Genomic DNA, 18,420 nt, shown 5'->3' with positions numbered 1-18,420 from the left:
AAGGATAGAGAATTAGAAACATCAACGAGAGAGAAACATAGATCAGCTGCCTCCTGCACACCTCCTACTGGGGATGTGCCCACAACCAAGGTACATGCCCTTGACCATATCAAACCTGGGATCTTTCAGATTGCAGGCCAATGCTCTATCCACTGAGCAAAACCGGTTAGGGCCAGAATATGCTCTTTAGATTTTTACACAACACACCTTTAAGAGCTTAGCTTACCTTTGAGTTGGGTCATCCAAATCAAGTAATAAAATATTGGAATATTGGTTCATTTTCAAACTAACCATTTCTGGGAAACAGAATTTCAAGACTTAGAACTAATTCTAGCATAAACGTCCTTTACTGAAATAAAAACTAACAGATTTCATTAGAATGGGAACATGCTTCTCCCTTTGTCCTTAGGTTACACGAGAATTAGAACAGCAAAGCTGAGGAAATCACTGATCTGCAAAATGTACCCATATCTTCTTCCAAATTCTATCTCTATCCTATTTGTGATGTGTGTTTTTTCAATTCTGTGTTCACCGTAACCCTCATTGGCTCACACACACACACACACACACACACACACACACACACACTCAATTAATTAGTCTTCTAATTATAATAATTTTAAGTCAGCTGATTTTTAGTCAGCTGATTTTTAGTCAGCTGATTTTTTAGAAAGAAAAATATAGCCAGCAAAATAAAAAATGAAACCACTTTTTTACTTCCTTCTTGGTGTATAAATTCAGTCACCTCCTCCACAGCCAGAGCCTAACACTCAGCTGCAGGTCAGAGTTAGCAGCTTACCAGGCTCTGGGAAGGAACCTCCTCTCCATGCAGGGCTCTCTGGAGTGATCTGAAGACAGGAGCTGACGTCAAGGTGACAGGTAAGTGAAGGAGGAAAACGGGGTAGACAAAGACAGACTCAAACTAAAATAGAAACAAAAATGTATGGAAATGGCCATAGGGAGCAGTCAGAGAAACAGCATATTAAAAGGTGCTAGAACACTACAGGAATCTGGCATAGTTATTGTTCCAAAAAAATACACACAAAAAAACAGCTCCAAATCTGGGTAAAAGGGAGTAAACTATTAAACAGGCAATGAAACAATTTGGGCAATCTGTATTATCAAATAAAAATACATCTAAGCAAGTCAAAAAAGACTTCTTTGACAGGATTATTGCAGTGAAGGGAAGGAGACTATTGCGATGTGGAAAACAACCCAGCCATAGAGCTGCCAGCATCTCACAGGCCACCAAGGAACTGTCTTCACAGGGAAGAAGCAACAAGGTTCTGCTGGGAAGAACAGGTGTGGAGGGAGTGGGGTAATCAGGGAATGTTTTCCCCTGAGGTTTGCTGACTTTCAGGCAGGATCTACAAGGAAGGGTTGTTGGCTGAGTCACAAGGAGGGTAGGTCAAAGTTCAGTGGACAGGAGAAAGGAGGGAACCTGAATTAAGATTTACTTGCAGGCCTTTTATTGTGATTGATCAGTGGAGGCAAAGAGCTCAGTTCATCTTTATTGAGATATAAATAATGATTAAATGGTCTGTGCCTGGCCTCATTATAAGTCAAAAGGGACATTAGTGAGTTTTATCTCTAAGTCATATGGGTCTAGGTGCTTCTGTGCAGTAAGCCATGTGTTAGGGAAAATCCCCAGTCTAAATTCAGGTTTGATTCTAAAGAACTGACCTGTAGCCTTATTCAAATTCATTAGAGTTTTAATAGGAGAAATTGACATACATGGGCAAATCAGCTGCCTGCTCCCAGTGGTGGCTGGCAGAGAATAAATCCACACCCTCCAAGGACAGGGTCTCTTCTCTATGGGGGTTAACAGTGAAAGCATATGGTGGGTAGTCACATAGATCACCAGAAAGAACAATGCATTTCCACGTTAACAGATAACATCCACACTCTGTACCTTCATTAACCTCCTTCCTGGGGACATGACCTTTACCTCTGGGTGGCATTCCAGCTTTCTGGTTCATCAGCAAACCTGAGGCTACAGAGTTAAACAGGGACAGAAGGTTAAACAAAGAGTCCGACATGTTCTAGACCCTTTACTGCTGGAGACATATTACACCCCCTTCTTCCCTTCCAGTTTTGTTGACTGGTCTAATAATCAAATTGATATAAAACACATTAACAGGAGAAAACCAAATATAATTACATATATACAGAAGCCCTCAAAACACATGAATACTCAAAGGCAGTCAAGCAATTGAGGTTCATACACTATCCTGAGCTAAGGAGAAGGGTGTAGGAGTCTGGAGCTTCAAGGGGGAGAAACAATTCACAGAATGATAAAAGAAAATGATTGGTTAAAAAATGTTTTCTGTGCCATGCAGATAAGTCTTTTTGATATATAAATGTATCTCTAGGAGACTCAGCTATAGGTCAGAGTCAGCAGCTTACGAGGCTCTGGGAAGGAACCTCCTCTCCATGCAGGGCTCTCTGGAGTGATCTGAAGACAGGAGCTGACCTCAAGGAGACAGGTAAGGGAAGAAGGAGGGAAATGGGGTAGACAAAGACAGACTCAAACTAAAATAGAAACAAAAATGTATGGAAATAGCCATAGGGAGCAGTCAGGCCCTGTCTATAATCTTTTTAGCAGTTAAAAGAGAGATTAAAAGCTTTTCCTGAGTAGGCTGGGTCTTAATTGCCTTCAGCTCAAAACAATCCACTTGACAAAATGCCACATGCATTCTATATCCCCTCAGCATACAGGATTAAGACAACTGTGAGGTTGAGGAAGGATGGCAGAGTGTACATTCTAAGAGAAGAAACTGAGCTAGAAAGTAGGAAGAGGAAAAAGAGTGGTTGTGGAAGGAACTGGGTTATGGCCAGATTATGAGAGGCCTTGAAGGCCATGGCCAAGTAATGTTATCATATCCTAAACCAATGAAGAGTTTTCAAAAATTTGTAAACAAATGTTTTAAATCTGAGTTTCAGGATGCAATGGCCACAATGGACCACAATAGGAAGAGAGATAACAAATACAACAGCTTTTCATACAAACAAGTCAAATAAATAGGGCAAACTAATGCCCAATGTTCAAAAAGTATCCTATAGGAACTTATTTAGGGGAAGAAATAAGAAAAAATGGGATTCTAAAACCTTAAAGGTGCCTCCATCACCATTTTTCCCATCAGAAGTGTATGGATACCCCAAAATGGCTACAGCCAGGAAGTTTGGATGAGTTTCTAATTCAATAAGCCATTCTACATCATTAATCCAACATGTCCAAAGAGCATCTCCAAATTCAAAAGGAATAATAATGTTACTGGACAGGAAGGGACCTGGATGGCCTGGAGCAGGTCTGCCTCAGGCCAGCCTGAAGTGCGTGGGTTCTTGATTTGTATAGAAAAGATTTCACAACAGAATCCAGGTGATTTTCAGAGAATGTGTACTAAAGCTGGGGACTGTGAAACACAGGAAGAACTTAGGGAACAAGAAGCAACAGGAGAGAGCCTAGGCGGTGCTCTCCTTTCGCTCCCTAGAAACATAGGAAAGAAGTGATTCAAGGTGGGCTGCTCTTAGCTCACTGGGAAGTCAGAGAAAAGGGGGCCTTGGAGATAGGATCAGGGGGTTAGCTCAGGATGAGCTGCTGCTGCCCTATTCTCTCCTGGTTGCAAGTCTCGTGGGGACCCTTAGAGTTTAGGGGGGAGGGGCATAGGCATGCTCTAGTCTAGAGTGAACCCACAGTGAGTCTTTGTTCTGAGGACAGTTACTTTTTTTTCTTTCTTCCTTTTCTTTCTTTCTTCCTTTTCTTTCTTTCTTTCTTTCTTTCTTTCTTTCTTTCTTTCTTTCTTTCTTTCTTTCTTTCTTTCTTCCTTCCTTCCTTCCTTCCTTCCTTCCTTCCTTCCTTCCTTCCTTCCTTTCTTTCTTTCTTTCTTTCTTTCTTTCTTTCTTTCTTTCTTTCTTTCTTTCTTTCTTTCTTTCTTTCTTTTGTCCAAGGGCAAGAATCTTAGGGAAGGGTTTCAGCAGAATATTCATCAGTTTCCAGGTGCATTTTTAATGTACTGATGCATCAAAATGAAGGTTAGGGGAGATTGGGATCATTCTTTTGTCTGCTTTACTTTTGTCTACTTTTACCTTGGGTCTGTCTGGCTTTTATGGGGTTTTGTCCTTTGTTCACCTAACATCATTTGTTCTTGGGTTTAACTGGCACAAATGGCATTAATTGGGTCTCTGTTCTCTATTTCTCATACCATGGTGATTTAACTATGTATGCTCTGATTAGGGAGGGAAGGTACAAACCATTTGCCTTCAACTGTATGGGGAAGACAAGCTCTTGCAATTCAAAGGCTAGCTGTAAGTTGTTCAAATTGTTTGTCCTTGTCTAATTTTCTTGCCTTGGTTTCCCTATACCACTTGCCCAGGAATGTTCTTAGCTTCTTAAGACAATATATAAGTCTTTCTGATTTAAAAAAAAAAAGTGTTGTTATTTTTTTAGAAGGTACAGATGTAGAGGCAAACAAAATATTTTAATTTTTTATTGGGATATAATTGACATATAAAAATATATTAGTTTCTGTTGTACAACATACTGATTTGATATATACATATAATAAAATGATCATCATAATAAGTCTACTTAATATCCATCACCACACTAGTTACAACTTTTTTCTTGTGATGAGAATTTTTAAGGTTTTATTCTCTTAGCAACTTTGAAATATATAATACAGTATTATCAACTAGAGTCATCATGCTGGACATTACATATTCAGGATTCATCCATTTTATCACTGTAAGTTAGTATCCTTTGATATCCTTTACCCATTTGACCCCCATATCCCCCACCCCTGGAAACTACCAATCTGTTCTTTGTGAGTGCCTTTGTTTTTGTTTCTGTTTGTTTTAGTTTTCACATACAAGTGAGATTATACCTGTCCTCTGACTGACTTACCTCACTTAGCATAATGACTTCCAGGTCCAGCCATGTTGTGTTAAATGGCAAGATTTCCTTCTTTTTATCATTGAACTAAAGGTCCAATTCATGAAATTCGTGAACTGTGGGGGTTTCCCTAAGCCCAGTCTGTTGTTTCCTTGTATTGGCTATTATAAAGAACTAGAGGCCCAGTGCACAAAATTCATGCGTGGGGGAGTGGGGGCTAAGTGTCCCTCAGCCCATCCTGCACCTTCTCTAATCTGGGACCCCTTGAGGGCAGTCAGACATCCATCTCACAATCCAGGACTGCTGGCTCCTAACTTCTTGCCTGCCTGCCAGCCTGAGCACCCCCTAACCACTTCCCTGCCGGCCTGATTGATGCCCAACTGCTCCCCTGCAAGCCTGTTTGCCCCTAACTGCCCTCCCCTGCAGACCTGGTCACCTGCAACTGCCCTCCCCTGTAGGCCTGGGTCCCTCCCAACTGTGCTTCCCTGCAGGCCCGGTCACTCCCAACTTCCCTCCGCTGAAGGCCTGGTCCCCCTACAACTGCCCTCTCCTGCAGGCTTGATAGCCCCCAACTGCCCTCCCTTGCAGGCCTGGTTCCTCCCAACTGCTCTACCTTGCTGGCCTGATTGCCCACAACTGCCCTCCCTTGCAGACCTGGTCCCTCCCAACGGCCCTCCCCTGCTGGCCATCTTGTGGTGGCCATCTTTGACCACATGGGAGAAGCCATCTTGTGTGTTGGAGTGATGGTCAATTTGCATATTACTCTTTTATTATATAGGATAGAGGCCTGGTGCACAGGTGGGGGCTGGCTGCTTTGCCCTGAAGGGTGTCCCTGATCATGGTGGGGGTTTCCTTTGAGTGTGTGTGGCCTGGGCAAGGGGCCTGTGATGGTTTGCAGGTTGGCCATGCCCCCCAGAGACCCAAGCGGAGGCCCTGGTATCTGGGATTTATTTATCTTATATAATTGAAACTTTGTAGCCTTCAGCAGAGGACAAGGCAGGCCAGGGCTGCAGAAACTTGGCCTCCTCCATCTCCAGGGGCAATTCAAGCCTCCTGCTCTCTCCAGCTCCATGGCTGCCGCCATTTTGTTGTGATTTATTTATCTTCTATAATTGAAACTTTGTAGCCTTAAGCGGAGGCCAAGGCAGGTCAGGGCAGGTGGAAAGCTTGGCTTCCTCCATTGCCGGGGAAACCCAAGCCTCCTGCTCTCTCTGTGGCCACAACCATCTTGGTTGGATTAATTTGCATACTCATTCCTGATTGGCTGGTGAACATAGCTTGTGGGTATAGAGGAGATGTGGTCAATTTGCATATTACTCTTTTATTAGATAGCATACTGTAATGAACATTGGGGTGCTGATCTCTCTAAGTCAGCATTTTTATTTATTTTGAATATTTACCCAGAAGTGGAATTGATGGGTAATTAAATTTGATAGAGACTGGAAAAGGCTGGACATGGCAAGAGTCTACATCAGCTCATGATTAGCACCAGAGTCACAACTCCTCAAACACATATTCTCTAACCATATGATGGAAAGCAGCCTCAAGTTTCTCTCTGTCTTACTACTGCTTACTTATTTCTTAGCACTTAATACAATCTAAAGTTATTTTGCTTATTCGAGAATTTACAAGTTTATGATCTGCTTTACGCTGCTAGAATGTAAAATATCCAAGGACAGGGGTCTAACTTATCTTATTCAATTATTCTACAGCAACTAGAGTATTCCCCAGCATGCTGACACCCTTCAATAAATATCTGTGGAATAAATGCTGCAATTTTAAACATATCTTTGCTAACCCTCTGATCCATAGTAATTATATGACCTATTTTGTTGAAAGGCACATCATCGTGATGGGTACAAGAGAGTAGAGGTAGTCAGATAGAGAAGGTCCCTAGATTTATCAGGATGAAAAGGTTGGAGTGATCTTCTAGATAGGGAAACTATAGAGTATGAGTATCAGGTGTACAGAGAATTTTTCTTTAAAAGAAGAGAGCAGAAATTAGAAAAGAGGGTAAGTGGACAGGATGCATTCTTTGGTTCATTTTATCAAACAAACATTTATTAACCCAGAAAGGCTTTTTTGTTGTTGTTTTGTTTTGTTTTTTGAGAAATCTGGCAATTAAGAATATATAAAGAAAATAAAAACTTATGGAGGAGTTAGGATCCAATCTTTATTTAAATGGGATGGGAAGGATTGAGCATGTTTTCCTTTCCAAAACAAAGAATCCATGAAAGCAAGGTACTCAAGCTATTTGACTTGATATATGGAACACAACACCCAAGGGGAGGTGAGCAGGAGCAGGATTTAGAGTACAGTCAGCATTGCAAAGACATTCGGGACACTTCTTCCTTAGAGACCAGGAAAAGAACATAAGAATGGAATTACAGTCTTAATTGAAAGGGAAAATATGTGAGAAAGGTCTGACCATAAGACTTCTCCATTCTCTAGAATTAGAAGTGAGGTCACCAAATGTGAGAAGAGCCTCAACAATACTGTTTAGTATCATCTTTCCTACTGTCCTAGCCCATCCCTATGCTTCAGGATTGTGAGTTCACAGCACCTTCTCAGACCTTTTCTTAATTATTTCTCTAACCCTACGGGCAAGCAAAGTGCCTGCATTTAGGAAATCAATAAGTGTGAGTCAATTAGGTTGAAAATTATAAAGATGTCATATCTGATTGTAAGGACAGAGGAGATAGAAGATTCAAACATCACTCTCTTTGGGGCCTGAGACATTAGTAAGATGGGAATAGGGCGAGTGCATTGAGAGAACAAAAAGAAGAGGTTTGGAAAGAAGGTGGGTGAAATTTGGGATGCACTTATTTATATTCCACTGCATGGCCGCTGATGGTGAGAGCCACATCTCTGTCTGAGACTGGCACTGAAGGGGATTCATTCCCTTAGGCCTCCAGGGAATGAACCTTCTTCTTCATTTGACTCAATGAGCCACACACACCCTCCAAGCACTTGGATGTCCCTGGTCCAAGGTCCAGTTCAGTTCCTTTCTGTCCTCAGAACAATGCCTTATGCTTCAACTGCAGCTTGGGAATTTACTACTAATCACTAGATACACAAGGACAAAAATGGACAAAACTGTGGGAAGGGAAAAATTATCCTCCTGCTATCTGACTTCAGAATACTTCAGGTAAAGTTCCAGAGTCTCACTATTCTGAAAGCAAATTAGAACATGGAGTGTAACTGGTTTCAGGAATGTCATGTCTAATGTGAGCACATACCCCATATAAATGGGCTCTATGAACCCCCACTGAAAGGTCTCATAGAAGAAGGTATCATGTGAGTTCCTCTATCTGGCTTAAAACCTAAGTTTTTATGTTTTTTATAGAGGCCCGGTGCACGAGATTTGTGCACTGGAGGGCTGGAGTCTCTCAACCTGGCCTGCACCGTCTCACAGTCTGGAAGCGGGAGCAGGCCTAAGCCGTCAGTCAGACATCCTTAGTGCTGCTGCAGAGGTGGGAGAGGCTCCTGCCACTGACGCTACATTCACCAGCCGTGATCCCTGCTTCTGGCTGAACATCTGCTCCCTGGTGGTAAGTGTGCATCATAGCAACCTGCCATTCCACTGTTCAGTCGATTTGCATATTACCCTTTTATTATATAGGACTAGTGTTCCCGTTGCAGGAAGAATCCTGCAATAGGGCTTCCTGCTGCACTCTACCCCACCCCGCCTGTGTTCCTCCCTTCTCCGCCAGCCCGACTACTTTTCTCCCTTCTCTGCCAGCCCACCTGCTCTCCTTCCTTCTCCCCCCGGCCCCGCCTTCGCTCCTCCCTTCTCCACCAGCCCGCCTGCTTTTCTCCCTTCTCCGCCAGCCCGCCTCGCTGTCTTGATATGCAAATTACCCGCCATCTTGGTTGGGGTAATTTGCATACTCACCCTGATTGGCTGGTGGGTGTGGTTTGGGCATAGCGAAGGTGCGGTCAATTTGCATATTTTTCTATTATTAGGTAGGATTATTATATAGGATGTTAATTTCATTGAGAAATAACTTGTGTACAAACAAATGCACCCACGTAAGGTATACATTTGATGAATTTTGCCTGGTTGAAACCATCAAAACCTTGAAACCATTCCCACAGTTAAGATACAAAACACTTACATCATGCCAAAGAATGTCTAGTGTGCTTTTGCCATTTCTGCCTCCCTCTGCCCATCCCCAGGCAACCACTGCTATGCTTTTTGTTGCAATAAATTTGTTAGTATTTCATAAAAATGGAATAATATACTCATGTATTATTTTATTGATGGCCTCTTTCACTTGGCATAATAATTTTTATATTCAACCAGCTTGCTGCATGTATAAGCAGTTATCTACTTTTATTGTTGAGTAGTATGTCATTATATAGCATATTTTATTTATTTGTTTACCTATTTAGGGAATGTCCAGTTTAAACAATTATAGGGCGAAGCTGTTATGAATATCTTCTCACAAATCTCTGATGGGCATATATATTTCTTTTTCATGGGTAGATACCTGGAAGTGAAATATCTGAGTTGTATGGCAGGTGCATATTTAACTTTTTAAGAAATTGTCTAACACCAATTACAAATATTTTATTTCATTCTTTTTTTGTTTGTTTGTTTTTGTTTTTCAATTTTTTTTATTAAGGTATTATATGTGTACATATCTTACCATTGCCACCCCCCACCCCACTCCCATATATGCCCTCACCACCCAGAGTTTTGCGTCCATTGGTTATGCTTATATGCATGCATACAAGTCCTTTGGTTGATCTCTTATCTCCCCCACCTCTCCCTAACTTTCCCCCTGTAATGTGACAGTCTGTTTGATGCTTTACTGTCTCTGTATCTATCTTTTTGTTCAAGTTTATAATGTTCTTTATTACCCATAAATGAGTGAGATCATGTGGTAATTTTCTTTCATTGACTGGCTTATTTCACTTAACATAATGTTCTCCAATTCCATCCAGGTTGCTGCAAATGATGAGAATTCCTTCTTTTTTATGGCAGCATAGTATTCCATTGTGTAGATGTACCAGTTTTCTGATCCAGTCATCTGCTGACAGGCACCTAGGCTGTTTCCAAATCTTAGCTATGGTGAATTGTGCTGCTATGAACATAGGGGTGCATATATCCTTTCTGATTGGTGTTTCTAGTTTCTTCGGATATATTCCCAGGAGTGGGATTACTGGGTCAAATGGGAGTTCCATTTTCAGTTTTTTGAGGAAACTCCATACTGTTCTTTCCCCGACCTGCGGGGTCTTCTAGCGGGGGTACCGAGGCGGCGCACCTAAGAGAATGAGAGACAGACAAGGGACGCAAAGAATGGAGGCAAGACAAAGGGGTTTCTGATCAAGCCTCAAAACTTTATTTTTACAGCGTTCCTTATATGTGATTTCTAGAAGGGTGGATGCCTAGGAGGGGTGGGGGCTGACCTAGATAATCGGCTAAAGTCGTAACTATAGATAAAGGGTGTGGCAGTTGAAGGGCGGCTACAGAAGAAATGCTTTGTCCTCAGGCAAGAGGAAGTGGGCCTAGTTACAGTAACTTACTGAAGGTCAGAGTTAATCCTTTGACCGACTCTTGGTCCCTGACACTGTTCTCCACAGTGGCTGCACCAATCTGCATTCCCACCAGCAGTGCACGAGGGTTCCTTTTTCTCCGCATCCTCGCCAACACTTGTCGTTTGTTGATTTGTTGATGATAGCCATTCTGACAGGTGTGAGATGGTACCGCATTGTTATTTTGATTTGCATCTCTTGGATAATTAGTGACGTTGAGCATGTTTTCATGTGTCTCTTGGCCTTCTTTCTGTCTTCTTTGGAAAAGATTCTATTTAGGTCCGTTGCTCATTTTTTTATTGGATCATTTATCTTCCTTTTATTAAGTTGTATAAGCTGCCTGTAGATGTTGGAGATTAAACCTTTATCAGTGATGCCATTTGCAAATATGTTCTCCCATGCAGTGGGATTTCTTGTGTTTTGTTGATAGTTTCTTTTGCTGTAAAAAAGCTTTTTATTTTGATGTAGTCCCATTTGTTTACTTTCTCTTTAGCTTCCATTGCCCTGGGGGCAGTATCGGTGAAGTACTTTTGGCATATGTCTGAGATTTTGCTGCCTGTGGATTCCTCTAGTATTTTTATGGTTTCCCATCTTATGTTTAAGTCCTTTATTCATTTTGAGTTTATTTTTGTGTATGGTGTAAGTTGGTGGTCTAGTTTCATTTTTTTTTTGCATGTATCTGTCCAATTTTCCCAACACCATTTATTGAAGAGACTGTCTTGACTCCATTGTATGTTCATGCCTCCTTTGTCAAATATTATTGAGCATAGTGGTTTGGGTCGATATCTGGGTTCTCTATTCTATTCCATTGGTCTATATGCCTGTTCTTGTGCCAGTACCAGGCTGTTTTGAGAACAGTGGCTTTGTAATACAGCTTGAAATCTGGTATTGAGATCCCTCCTATTTTGTTCTTCTTTCTCAGGATTGCTGTGGCTATTTGGGGTCTTTTTTAATTCCAGATGAATTTCTGGAGAGTTTTTTCTAGGTCTGTGAAATATGCCGTTGGCATTTTAATGGGGAGTGCATTGAATCTGTAGATTGCTTTGGGTAGTATGGGCATTTTAATGATATTGATTCTACCAATCCATGAACATAGTATGCTCTTTCATCTATTTATGTCTTACTTTATCTCTTTTCTCAGTGTCCTCTAGTTTTCTGTGTATAGGTCTTTTGCCTCCTTAATTAAGTTTATTGCTATGTATCTTAATTTTTTTATGGTAAATAGGATTGTTTTCTTAGTCTCTCTTTCTGTAAGTTCACTGTTGGTGTATGCCATAGATTTCTTGGCATGAATTTTGTATCCTGCTACATTGCCGAATTCATTTATTAAGTCTAATAATTTTTGGATGGAGTCTTTAGGGTATTCTATGTATAATATCATGTCATCTGGGAATAAGGACAGTTTTACTTCTTTTCCAATTTAGATGCCTTTTATTTCTTCTTCTAGTCTAATCGCAATGGCTAGTAATTGCAGCACTATGTTGAATAGGAGTGGTGAAAGCAGGCATCCCTGTCTTATTCCTGTTCTTAGGGGAAAAGGTTTTAGTTTTTGTCCATTGAGTATGATGTTGGCTGTGCGTTTGTCATATAAGGCTTTTATTATGTTGAGGTATGATCCTTCTATTCCCACCTTGCTAAGAGTTTTTATCAAAACTGGGTGTTGGATTTTGTCAAATGCTTTTTCTGCATCAATTGATATGACTATGTGGTTTTTATCTCTCAATTTGTTTATGTGATGTATCGCGTTTAATGATTTGCGGATATTGTACCATCCTTGCGTCCTTGGGATAAATCCTACTTGGTCATGGTGTGTGATCTTTCTGATGTACTGCTGGATCCGATTTGCTAGAATTTTGTTGAAGATTTTGGCATCTATGTTCATGAGGGATATTGGTCTGTAATTCTCTTTCATTGTGTTTTCTTTATCTGCTTTTGGTATTAGGTTGATGCTGGCTTCATAGAATGAGCTTGGAAGTCTTCCTTCCTCTTGAATTTATTGAAATAGTCTGAGGAGGATAGGTTTTAGTTCTTCCTTGAATGTTTGGTAAAACTCCCCTGTGTAGCCATCTCGCCCGGGGCTTTTATTTGCTGGAAGCTTTTTAATGACTGCTTCAATTTCTTCCATAGTTATTGGTCTATTGAGATGTTTAGATTCTTCCTGATTGAGTTTTGGAAGGTTGTATTTTTCTAGAAATATGTCCATTTCCTCCACGTTGTCCAGTTTGTTGGAATAGAGTTGTTCATAATATTTTTTAACAATCCTTTGTATTTCTGTGGGGTCTGTTGTTATTTCTCCTCTTTCATTTTTTATTTTGTTTATTTGGGTTCTCTCTCTTTGCTTCTTAGTGAGCCTGGCTAGAGGTTCATTTATCTTTTTTATCCTTTCAAAGAACCAGCTCTTGGTTTTGTTGATCTTTTGTATTGTTTCTTTGGTCTCTATGTCATTTATCTCCACTCTGATCTTTACTATTTCCTTTCTTCTGCTTAGACTGGGCTTTTCTTGTTGCTCTCTTACTAACTCTTTGAGTTGTAGAGTTAGGTCATTTATTACCATTGTTTCTTGTTTTTTGCAGTAGGCTTATAGAGCTATGAACTTCCCTCTCAAGACTGCTTTCGCTGTGTCCCATAGATTTTAGATTGTTGTGTTTTCATTGTCATTTGTTGCCATGATGTTTTTTATTTCTTCTTTGATCTCTCTGGTAACCCAGTCATTGTTTAATAGCATGCTGTTTAGTCTCCATGTGTTTGATTTCTTTGGATTGTATTTATTGTAGTTGATTCCAGTTTTGTGCCACTGTGACCTGAGAAGATGCTTGATACGATTTCTATCTTCTTGAATTTGAAGAGACTTTGCCTGTGTCCTAATATGTGGTCTATCCTTGAAAATGTTCCATGTGCACTGGAGAAGAATGTATATTCTGTAGCTTTGGCTGGAATGTTCTAAAGATGTCAATTAAGTCCATCTGATCTAGTGTGTCATTTAGGATTGCTGTTTCTCTGCTGATTTTTTGTTTAGTTGATTTATGCAGTGGTGTCAGTGGGGTATTAAAGTCCCCTACTATGACTGTATTGCTATCAATCTCTCCCTTGATATCTTCCAGAAGATGTATTATGTATTTGGGTGCTCCTGTATTGGGTGCATATATGTTCACCAGAGTTATATCTTCTTGTTGAATTGCTCCCTTTAGTATTATGTAGTGGCCTTCCTTATCACTTGTAATGGCCTTTTCTTTGAGGTCTATTTTTTCAGATATAAGTGTCTCAACCCCAGCTTTTTTCTCATTTCCATTTGCCTGAAAATTTTTTTCCATCCCTTCACTCTCAGTCTGTGTGAATCCTTTGTTTTGAGGTGGGTCTCTTGCAGACAGCAAATATATGGGTCATGTTTTCTTATCCATTCAGCTACCCTATGTCTTTTGATTGATGCATTTAATCCTTTTACATTTAATGTTATTATTGACAAGTACATGTTTGTTGTCATATTTTTCCTTAATGTTTGCGTTTATTCTTGCCTTTCTCTTTCTTCTTTTTACAGCAGTCCCTTTAGCATTTCTTGCATTGCTGGCTTGGTAGTGATAAACTCTCTTAGTCCTTTTTCGTCTGTGAAGCTCCTGATTCCACCATCAATTTTGAATGATAGCCTTGCTGGGTATAGTATTCTTGGGTTCAGTCCCTTGCTTTGCATAACTTTGTAAATTTCATTCCATTCCCTTCTGGCCTGGTGTGTTTCTGTTGAGAAATCCATTGATATTCTAAAAGGAGAACGCTTTGAGGTAACTTTCTGTCTCTCTTTGGCAGCCTTTAAGATTCTTACTTTGTCATTGGTATTTGACAATTTAATTATGATGTGTCTTGGTGTCGGTCTTTTAGGATTCATCTTGTTTGGGACTCTCTGTGCTTCTTGGACTTGCATGGTTTTTCTCTTGGCAGTATCAGGGAGGTTTTCTGTCATTATTTCTTCAAACAGGTTTTCTATTCCTTGCTTCTCTTCCTCTCCTTCTGGTACCCCTATTATGCGAATATTGTTTCGTTTTGTGTTGTCCCAAAGCTCCCTTAGGCTCTCCTCTTGATTTTTAAGTCTTCTTTCCAGTTGCTGCTGTGTTTGTGTGTGTTTTTCCTACTTGTCTTCTAATTCACTGATGCGGTCCTCAGTCTCTTCTAGTCTACTGTTTAAGCCTTCCATTGTGTTCTTTATTGCAGCTGTCATTCTTCATCTTCTCTTGGTTCTTTTTCATGTTGGCAATATTCTCATAGGTCTCATTGAGTTGCGTGTATTTGTCATCCAGTCATTTAAACATCCTTATAACCATTACTCTGAATTTTTTTTCTGTTAAGCTGCTAGCCTCGATTTCATTTAAGTCCCTTTCTGGTGATTCCTCTTTTTCTTTCCTTTGGGGGTTGCTTTTTTGTCTTCCTGTAATGTTTTAATTGTAGGTCCAATTGCTTTGCAACTTAGGTTCTTTTGGGGATGGTGCTACTGATGTAATCTCTCAGTTCTCCTGGGCTTGGTAATCTAGTGTAGCTTCCTACTTGAGCTATTTGGGTTCTCTTGATGTAGGCCTGTGAGCTTGAGAGGCACAATTGCGGTGTCTAGAAGTCAGCAGCTGTGGAGGGGAGTGTCCCAATTTTTGCTGTCTTGCACCCTTAGTTGAAATCACGTGTGCCCAATGGGGACTCACAGAGGCACCCAGGAACCATCTGTTGGAGTTATGGGGTTCAGGGAGCCTGCACTCTGGAAAGGCGTGATTGTGGTGTGCAGAGTTCTGTAGTTGTGGGGTGAGAAGACTCAGCTTTTGCTGTTGCACCTATGGTGGATAGGCGCTCACTCCCAGTGGCGGCTCACAGGAGTACCCACAGCACATTTGCCTGCGAGGCACACTGAAACTCTCTAAAGGGGCCCTGGCAGTGTAGCTGCGTAATTGAGGCACCTGTGGGCAGGTCTCCAGGATGAGTGAATTCAGAATTTCTACTGCCAGGGGGGAGTGCACCCCTGTTTATCCAAGATCACACCCAGGGAGAGCTCACAGTGGCTCCCACTAGCACCCTGTGGGTAGATGGGCTCAGGGTGCCTGCCTGTTGGAAATTCGCATCTGTGGATGTGTGTTTGCTGGCACAGAGCTCTGATGCACTCTGAGGAGTCCTGGCACTGAGGTTTAGCAGCTGGGGTCAATGTGGGCAGTTATTCAGGAAGAGGGAGTTCAGAATTTCTACTGCGGGGCAGCACATCCTTGTCTGTATAGAATCACACTCAGCAGGGGCTCAAAGCAGCTCCCCAGAGGACCCTGTGTATATATGGGCTCAGGATGCCTGCCCTTTGGAAGTGTGTGCATCTGTGGTGGTGAGTTTGCTGGCACAGAGCTCTGAAGCACTTTGAGGGGCCCTGGCACTGAAGTTACCCTGCCGGGGTGTCTGTGCAGGTCTCCAGGATGAGTGAATTCAGAATTTCTACTGCTGGAGGCAGTGCATCCATGTTTATCCAAGATCACACCCAGCCAGGACCCATAGCAGCTCCCACAAGCGCCCTGTGGGTATATGGGCTCAGGGTGCCTGCCAATTGGAAGTGCACGGGCAGGACTGGTGGTGCTTTTGCCTGTGCAGAGCTCTGATACACTTTGAGCAGCCTTGGCATTGAAGTTAAACAGCTGGAGTGTAGTGGGCAGTTATTCAGGAGGAAGGAGTTCAGAGTTTCTTCTGCGGGCAGCACGTCCTTGTCTGTACAGAATCACACCCAGCAGGGGCTCAAAGCAGCTCCCCAGAAGACCCTGTGGATATGTAGGCTCAGGGTGCCTTCCCTTGTCTGTGGCGATGAATTTGCCTGTGCAGAGCTCTGATGCACTCCAAGGGGCCGTGGCACTGAAGTTGCACAACTGGGGTGTCCGTTGGCAGTTATTCAGGAAGAGAGAGTTCAGAATTTCTACTGCAAGGCCGCACACCCTTGTCTGTACAAAATCACACCCGTGGGGGCTCCCAGTGGCTCTAAGGTGCTGCCTACGGAGTGGAATGCCCTGGCTGCCTGCAGGCTGGAAACACATGAATGTTTTGTCCTGAGTTCTGCTGCTGGGGAGGGGGAGGTTTTACTTACTGCTGCGGAGCGATGCACTGTCAGGTCCAGCCTGATGATTGAACCGGGCTGAGGTAGAGAGGTGGGATTTGAGAAGAGAAAGAAAGACAGGACAGTGGGATTCAGGAGGTCCACAGCTCTAAAGAAGCTCTGGCAACTTTTATTAGTAATACAGTGCTTTTTATACATAAGACACTAAGCAGGGAATCACTCACAAGGAAAACATTCTTTGTTTCTCTAAAATCACTACTGGAGAGATAAGTTGAAGGACAGGTTTCTTGTTACAATAAATCTCACTAGCTGGATACATATTTCTTGGTAAGCCATGAAAGTAGCTCTTATCCTACTGATAGCAGTCATATAAACAAACCCTGGGAAAGCTCTGTAGGCAGGGGCTGCTCTCGTTATACTGATTAGTTGCCATCCAAACAGGCCTGGGAAATCTGTGGGGGTAGGTGCCAGCCTTGCTAGCCCCTACAGGTGCAAGGACTGTGTCAGCTTACAGCCCGTTCCCCACAGATCCCCCTTCTCTGTCTTTCAAGCAAAGTTCATGTAGTCCTATTTGTAGGGACCGGATGCTGGATCCAATGGTTCAGAAGTAGACTGGAATTAAACAGAGAATAACGAAAGCAAGGATAACAATAATTGACAGAGACCAGATAAATGATTGTAATCTATGAAAAGACATAAGGCTTAGAATTTTATCAAAAATATTCTGTGCCACTTCGCTAGGAGGCAACAGGGCAGAACCTGTATCATTAATAGCTTGAATCCCTCTATGTAATCTACTGATATCTGTTTTTTAGGCTACTAATAATAAAAGTAAAATTTAAATATTAATAACAAAGCTCTAATATTAAAACAATGCCAATGCAAAATTAAATTATATACATGTTATCATTTTTAAAACTTGAATGTTAAGAGCAAAACTATGGCTATTAAATAATAATAAAACAATAAGAGAGAAATCAAAACTATGGACATATTAATATTTTTAGCTACTAAATGAAAGAAAGTCTCTTTTGCTGCTGGTGTTCCTGTTGTATATTTACTTAGAGTCTTTTGTTTGCCTGCGTAAAACTTTGCAGAAGACTGGCAGCTAACAGATGCTAGCATGAGCAGGAACATGGTTGAAGAAGTAGCTTCAACTTCTTGCTTTTCTATAATCTGTATGAACTTCAACTTCTTGCTTTTCTATAATCTGCTGTACTTTAGTTGTTAACTTCTTCAGATGACTCTATGTTGGCACCTCAGTCCCTTGCATAGATTTCAGTTTTTCTTCTTCCTCTGCTTTGCTGTTATTAGGGTAGTACTTAGTCCTTTCGAGTGAAGGAACACAGGAGCTTGTCTGAGTCCATTTCGGTGACACATGTAACTCTCTGGCACCCGAATTGGCTGCATTGCTCCTTCTGGAAAGATATAAAACACAACCTCTTCCCCTTTTTTGTTTTTTAGTAAATGATTGTAAGAGTATGAATGGTTCTTTCTACAATTGAGTGACATTCTTCTGCTAGATATGATTAGGTTTAAGTCCTTGGGGATTTACCCCTAAAGTTGGTATAGGAAGGTGGATAATATACTGAGAACATTGCTTCTAATAAAATATGGAAATTGTTATTGTTAAATATTTTAAAGGCTGAAAATTAAATGAAAAAGTCTTGTAAATTAGTGTGCCTTATAGTAGCTGTTTTAATAATTTTTGCTATACTTACTATATAAGTACTATTACTATATGTTGATGGGCTTCTTAGTGAAATCTGTTAAGGTATAAATAAGAGCTTGTATTTCTACTGAAATATAAGGGGTTTGAAGGACCTTTTTTTTTTGCTCTGTGTTTTCTGCTGTAGTTTGAGCCTATAGGCAACTAGCTAGCTATATTATAAGTACTTTTATAGTAAAGCTGACTACTAATTTATTTTTAAATTTA

General features: G+C 41.2%; 1 protein-coding gene and 1 pseudogene across 1 annotated transcript in view; one reads left to right on the top strand and one right to left on the bottom strand.

Moving 5' to 3' along the window:
- Window positions 1–2,039, bottom strand: part of LOC103302817 (proteasome subunit alpha type-1-like) — a 39,405-nt pseudogene extending 37,366 nt beyond the window's left edge.
- Window positions 2,040–2,414: 375 nt separating this feature from the next.
- The window catches only part of LOC103294710 (interferon-induced very large GTPase 1-like), a 33,797-nt gene continuing 17,791 nt past the window's right edge, over window positions 2,415–18,420 (top strand). The window contains exon 1 of the mRNA XM_054725201.1: window positions 2,415–2,486. The gene's annotated coding sequence lies outside the window, so the exon portion shown is untranslated. The remainder of the gene's footprint in view (window positions 2,487–18,420) is intronic.

Source organism: Eptesicus fuscus, chromosome 13 (assembly GCF_027574615.1).
Source record: "Eptesicus fuscus isolate TK198812 chromosome 13, DD_ASM_mEF_20220401, whole genome shotgun sequence".
NCBI classification, from domain to species: Eukaryota; Metazoa; Chordata; class Mammalia; order Chiroptera; family Vespertilionidae; genus Eptesicus; species Eptesicus fuscus.
Note: the sequence above shows the minus strand (reverse complement) of the source record. Positions and strands in the feature narration are given on the sequence as shown.